A 6,000-nucleotide genomic window follows, 5' to 3' on the forward strand; every position below is an offset into this window, starting at 1 on the left:
GGCATTAGGCAAAAAGTTGGACATCTTTATGACTTGGAACATTAGAGGGAGTTTCCACAATCATGAAATCGTTACTTCTGGTAACTCAGAAACCTAACCAAATAAATGAAATAAGCATGATTTTGGGTAATCACACTAATTATATATGTATACATGTATATATATACACACAAGTTTTTTATATGCTTGTACATATATATATATATATGTATATATATATATATATATATATATACATACACATATATATGCTATTCTTTTTGTTTTGTTTTTCTTACACTGATAATTTTTATCTAAAGAAAGACTCCTCAAAAACTCATTTTGCTTTCTACTTTTATCATCAAATTTAGAATATGACTTTTCAAGCCTGTCATATATGTGAGACTAGCAGCATTATGGTAATGATCTAATTGGAATGTAGCCCTTCAAACTTACTTCCCTAATGAAATAGAATTTTAATTTATAAGGTGACTCAGTAAATGACCCTACTTCATCCACAGAAGAGCATAAAAAGGACAAAGTGAGAAGGAAGACAAAGAAGAAAAGGAAGAATTATAGAAGTTTAGAATTAAATGTATTTTAAAGTAACATTTTTGTGTTGATTTTAATTATTACCTTATCATATAATATACTAATTCTAGACTAATTTTACTATACAGTCTACTTCTCAAGTATTATATCAACTCTAACCTCCTCATTTGTCAGACAAAATCAAGAAAATTTAAGTCACTATAAAGCACATAAAGTTACTATCTCTTTTGATTTTCCCAAGAACTTTGGATGAGTCTCCTCCCTCAAATTTTATAAGTGAAGAAATTGAGGAAAGCAAAATTGAATGGCATGCCCTGAGTAACATAGTTAATAAGTGTTGAAGGCTGGATTCGAACTCAAGCTTTCTTGCCTCCAGGCTGGTTTTCTACACACTGTAATAATAAGGTATTCAAGTTTTTCTTAATGGTTGACAATTTGATCGCTTTGCACTAAATTATGAAATTATGAATTCTGTGTGTGTGTGTGTGAGAGAGAGAGAAGAGAGAAGAGAGGGAGAGAAAGAAAGAAAGAAAGAAAGAAAGAAAGAAAGAAAGAAAGAAAGAAAGAAAGAAAGAAAGAAAGAAAGAAAGAAAGAAAGAAAGAAAGAAAGAAAGAAAGAAAGAAAGAAAGAAAGAAAGAAAGAAAGAAAGAAAGAAAGAAAGAAAGAATATCAAGATTCACAGAAAAAGTCTGATGGGAAAATGTAAATCAGGACTTTTATTGTAAATTATGCTGTTGATGTTTTCACATCCTGTGACTCTTCTTCTCTTGAAGTAATGGATATGTCCTTGTTGTCTTTCTCTGCATTGGGGCAAGTAGTGTCTTTGCCCCAAAGAATACTCTCAGCAGTTGAATATCATTAAAATTTAAAATACTGATGGAAGAAATGAGCAGAAATAAACAATGAGCAATTTACACACTGAAAACAGTGACATAAGGTGCAGAATAATGGAAAATAGAAAAAAAGGCAATGATGACTAGCTGACAGATTGCTGTCATTTTACTCTCTGGGGTTTTGTCACAACCTTCAGTAGGGACAGAATATTGAACATCTGTTGGACAACTAGTGCGGAACCTCAATGAAGTTGATAGCATACAGTAGGAGAGGAATGAGACTAAAGCTCAGGGTAACTCACTCCTCCATCAAGCTACATTCCATGCTTGGAGAAAATAAAATTATAACATCAAGTAATAATAGCTTCTTTGTAGGCAGAATTGTCGGAAAATTACCTGAAAAATTTGTCCTAACATTTTACTCCTCATATTTTTTATTGATTCACCTCCATTATAACTCAGCATTCCTTGCGCCTATGTCATTCTGTTCTTTTTTAGGTTATCAACTACATTCTCCCTCAAAAATAGATAAATAAAAAAAAATGAAACACAACTTTCAGACAAAGTTTAGAGAAAGTGTTTATTGGTGATGATTTTAATTGACTGTTTAGAATGGGATGCACTGCTTCTATTTGACTTGCCTTCATAATGAATCAGAATAGGAATTCACCAAATTATTCATTTAATGACCTCAATTCATCCAATAATATTATATGCAGGAGCAATTAGATGCTACAGTGGATAGAGTATCAGCCCTGAAGAGGGAGGACCTAAGCTCAAATTTGGCCTCAGATACTTACTGATTCCTAGTTGTGTTACCCTGGGTAAGTCACTGAACCCCAATTGCCTCAACCAAAACAAATTAAAAAACAAAAAAACAGATGCAAGAAATTCAGAATTTTCTCCTTTGGTTCAATATTGAAACACAACCTGAGCAAAAAAAGTATTAAAAGCGATTTATATTTAAACCTAGTGTCATTTGAAAACATCACTCTCCAATAGAAACTATTAAAATATTCAAATCCCCATTAGGGAAAAAAAGAAAGAAAAAAGAATGGAGCATTTTACATGTTGCATCTTGTAATTTGCCCTATTTTTTCATGGATTGTTTGGGCTAAAATGAATACCCAAAGCCTGTTTCCATATTTTTGCAAACCCTATGTTACTATTCAATTTTTGATGTCTTCAAACATTTTGAAGTTGAATTATCTACATCTTCATCTTAATCTTCATAATCAAAAATTCAACTTTCTCTTGTTTTCACTGGTTATTTCTCTTTCCAAAAGATTTTTTTTTCTTTTGGTGCTATCATGCCATAATCCGTATGTATCTAATACCATGCCATTTTTAGTTTCAATAAGTAATACTGCAGATGTTCCTGGATTTAACTGAGGGCAATCCTATTTTTTCTAAAGCTGGTAAAAAGCACAAAACAATATATACATCAGCTGAACAGGACCCAGGAGACAATGAAAGTCAATGAGCTTTTAGAGTCATGTGGGAAACTTGAAACTATGGGGGTTGTTGGCCTTATGGGAGCAATTTTTTTCCCCTATTAGATAAAGTGAAAATGACTTGAGGGGGGATTGGGAAAGGGTGGTGAAGAATGAAATGTCACTCCCTCTATGTACCAGGAGGTTGTGATCCCTTTGTTTTGGGAGGGGAATGGTAGAAAATGAAGGAGATACAGCTGGTTTGCTATATCTAAATGCAAGTCTCCCCCCAAAAAAAATCTCAAATATTCCACAGTTTAGTACCACTGAGGTCATATGGAAAAACGTGCCAGTATAAGGAAAAAGATTCTAAGTCTTTTTCATATGGTAAATTTACCATCGCAGGAAAAGAAATAAAACAACAAAAAGAGCTGATGTATATTTTTCTCTGTAATAATTTACTTCTGTTACTGTAGAATTAATTGTTGATTCCAAGAAAATAAATAAAACAATGACTATATGATGTATGGTAAAGCTTGTTTTGTCCCAATTTTCCTGATCTGTTCATCCTAACCCAACCATACCCTCCAATTCTTAGTGTTCTTTTTCTCCTTAAACTTTTTTTTATAATTTACCTTTACAACAGCAGTATTATTTCAATTGCTCAGTGTAATACAATTTCCTTCCCTCAAGGAGACTATATCTCTGTCACTTAACATAATTCCTTGCATATGTTAGGAACTTAATGAATATGGGTTTAATATAATAAAAACAACTGAGTATTTTGGCTAGTAGTCTAAGTATAGCAATTCAGAAGTGGAGAAATATATTGGAGAGTGACTTTTCATGAAATAGATCATAGAGGTTCTAAACCTTTGTGGTATCATGGATCCTTTTGGTCTCTGGTAAAGCCTTTGGAGTACTTGGGGGAAAAAAACAAAATATCTTTTTTAACATCTCCAATAAAATGAATGATTACAGAGGAAATCAATTATATTGAAATATAGCTACCCAAATGTTATAAGCAAAGCAAATTCACAAACCCAATGTCAACTATCTTTATTACAAAACAAGAACATTTTAAAATTAATTTTATAATTATAACATTTTTGACAGTACATATGCATAGGTAATTTTTTTACAACATTATCCCTTGTACTCCCTTCTGTTCCGAATTTTCTCCTCCTTCCCTCCACCCCCTCCCCTAGATGGTAGGCATTCCCATACATATTAAGTATGTTATAGTATATCCTAGATAGAATATATATTTGCTGAACCGAATTTTTGTTGTTGTTGTTGTTGCAAAGGAAGAAATGGATTCAGAAGGTTAAAATAACCCTGGGAAGAAAAACAAAAAATGCAAACAGTTTACACTCATTTCCCAGTGTTCCTTCGCTGGGTGTAGCTGATTCTGTCCATCATTGATCATTTGGAACTGGATTAGATCTTCTCTATGCTGAAGATATCCACTTCCATCAGAGTACATCCTCATACAGTATTGTTGCTGAAGTATAAAATGATCTTCTAGTTCTGCTCATTTCACTCAGCATCAGTTGATGTAAGTCTCTCCAAGCCTCTCTGTATTCATCCTGCTGGTCATTAACAAGAACATTTTCCATGGGTTTTGAACCATGTTTCAGATTTTGATAAGGTCATGAAGAGTATGGAAAGGAAGGTTTGAATAAAAGACTCAGAAGTGGGAAATCCAAAGATTCTCAAAAAGCAAAGAAGGCAGCCTGGCTGAAATAGGATATTTGGTAGTTAACATTTACTAGTTAAAGTAAAAAAATGGGGAAAAAAAGGTTCTTTCTCCTTTATAAAGGAGCAGGATAAGGAGCTTGGACAAATAAAAATAGTCAATAATCAATTAAAAAAAAAAAAACATTCATTCAGTTCATGGTAGCCAAATTCAATAGATTACATCATTCCCATAGTAATTAATTTAGTAAGGCTATATATTTTTTCTTTTTTTATTTTTCATATCAATCACACTTCAGGTTAAAATAATAATTGAGAAGGATCTTGATCGTTCTGGAATTACAATGGAACATGTTATCAAGAAGAGTGTAAATATATCAGATTCAAATATGTATTACTAATGAATTTTGTTTGAGTTCATGGCAGACATTAATTAAATGCCTCCATTTGATGAAACTCTATTTGCATATATTTCCTTTCACATTTGAACCCATCACTGCTCCATTTTAGTGCCCTCATTAGGTTGTACATGTGTGGTCATATGGAGCTACAGAATGAATATGATATACACTAAGTGGTGAGGAGTAAAACAAATTCCAAAACAAAAGTTCTGGGTTCCCATATCATTCTGCCTTCATTAAACTTCTATCATAAATATTATCCCATAAATTATATATTCAATATTGTTTTAATGAATGACACTATTATTTGGTTTCCTCGACTTATTCTAAGCCTGCTTCTGCAAATGCATTGCAAAGGTAAAGATAGGAAATATTATGTACATAAAAGCGATTTCAACTCTTAAATTTGCTTCCAAGTAAATTTTTTAAATTGTCCATACATTATCACTTTTCATGAATTAAAAATAAAAATAGCTTAAAATAATTCTCATATTATCTCATTTTATCATGAGGAGACTTGTGAATTATTTCTATAATAGTTGTCTCATTATGTTTTTGGTAATTGCTATATTAACCTCTCTTCCTCAATGCCCAACCCATACTCATATCTCTTTAATCGGGTTGTAAACTTGTAGCTATATATGTTTATGTTTCATTCTCTTCCACTCCTATGTACTGATAGGAAAAAATGCTACTCCTTTCCTATTTCAGTAAAAATGAAGCACAAATACTTATGCGTATATATAATTTCAATTTCATCATCTGAGAATTGTCTGTTGATATCCTTTGACCATTTATCAATTGGAGAATGGTTTGATTTCTTATAAATTAGGGTGAGTTCTCTATAGATTTTGGAAATGAGAACTTTATCAGAACCTTTATCTGTAAAAATATTTTCCCAATGTGTTACTTCCCTTCTAATCTTGTTTGAATTAGTATTGTTTGTACAGAAACTTTTTAGTTTGATGTAATCAAAATCTTCTATTTTGTGATCAATAATGATCTCTAGTTCTCCTCTGGTCATAAATTCCTTCCTCCTCCACTGGTCTGAGACTATTCTCTGTTCCTCTAATCTATTTATGATTTCATTGTTTATGCCTAAA

This window comes from Sminthopsis crassicaudata, chromosome 1 (assembly GCF_048593235.1).
Source record: "Sminthopsis crassicaudata isolate SCR6 chromosome 1, ASM4859323v1, whole genome shotgun sequence".
In the NCBI taxonomy this organism is placed as follows: domain Eukaryota; kingdom Metazoa; phylum Chordata; class Mammalia; order Dasyuromorphia; family Dasyuridae; genus Sminthopsis; species Sminthopsis crassicaudata.